This window comes from Sardina pilchardus, chromosome 5, assembly GCF_963854185.1.
Source record: "Sardina pilchardus chromosome 5, fSarPil1.1, whole genome shotgun sequence".
NCBI classification, from domain to species: Eukaryota; Metazoa; Chordata; class Actinopteri; order Clupeiformes; family Clupeidae; genus Sardina; species Sardina pilchardus.
This window is the reverse complement of record NC_084998.1, coordinates 3,094,274-3,095,525: the sequence shown is the minus strand read 5'-3', so window position 1 is coordinate 3,095,525 and position 1,252 is coordinate 3,094,274.

Below are 1,252 nucleotides of genomic sequence, written 5' to 3'. Positions count from 1 at the left end.
AAATCAACAAACAATCAAACATGCGTGTCACAGTAAGTCCACCATAAAAATACGGAGTGTCGTTATTTCTGTTGAGGATTTGTACATCTTTGTACAGTTTGCACATCTCAGCCGCCACTCTTTGCACTGGTAAAAAAAAAGCAGTGTACATCTCTGCCGCCCTTCACTTCACTCATAAAAAAAGCAGTTTTCCCTTTTGGATGTTCTAAGCTTTGTTTTTCAACCCGAGAAGAAAAGAAACACAAAAAGACAAGGCTATAAATAAATTCACTCAATTATCAAAACAAAACTAAAAAAAGCTTGAGGAAACAATCCAAAGACGTCTCCATTTGCCAACTCCAGCATTCCCACCTGACTGCCGAAGACAACTTTGGAAGATGAAAACAGTCCCACAGTCCTACAGTACACGCGTCGCCCCGTAGGACCTCATCAGCAGTCCAGCCAAGTGTCCTGCGTGCGTTCTCGCTCCTCCAGCTGGACGTCTAGAGCAGGACCGGGTCAGTCTTTCGCCAGGTGAGCAGGACCAAGTCCGTCTCTCACCAGATGAGCAGGACCAAGTCCGTCTTTAGCCAGATGAGCAGGACCAGGTCCGTCTTTCGCCAGGTGAGCAGGACCAAGTCCGTCTCTCACTAGATGAGCAGGACCGGGTCCGTCTTTAGCCTCAGCCAGATGAGCAGCAGTCCATTGCACAGTGCCCTGTCGTAGCAAAACCACCACGCTGCAAAACCCACACACTGCAGTTCTTTAAAAACAAAAAACAACAGCAGGAAAAGTCTCTTAGGTCAAAGCAATGGAAGGCAAACATAAGAAATAAAAAGGCAAATATAATATTTCTTCCCATTTTTGTGCCATGCCTATTTTTTTGTGAAGGAGACTGGAAAATAAGTGTGTGTGTGTGTGTGTGTGTGTGTGTGTGTGTGTGTGTGTGTGTACATTTGTGTTTGTATGTGTGTGTACATACTGTATGTGTGTACATGGGTGTGTATGTGTGTGTGTTTGTGTGTTTGTGTGTGTGTGTCGGAGGAAACCCCAAAAAGCAGACGGAGTAAAGTGCAAAGGGGTCAAACAGGCATTTGGGTTTTCTTCACTCAGCGGCGTTGCTGAACACATGGAGCTACAGTGGGCCACAGGGTGGAGTCAGAACCCACAGGGTGGAGTCAGAACCCACAGGGTGGAATCAGAACCCACATGGAGCTACAGTGGGCCACAGGGTAGAATCAGAACCCACAGGGTAGAATCAGAACCCACATGG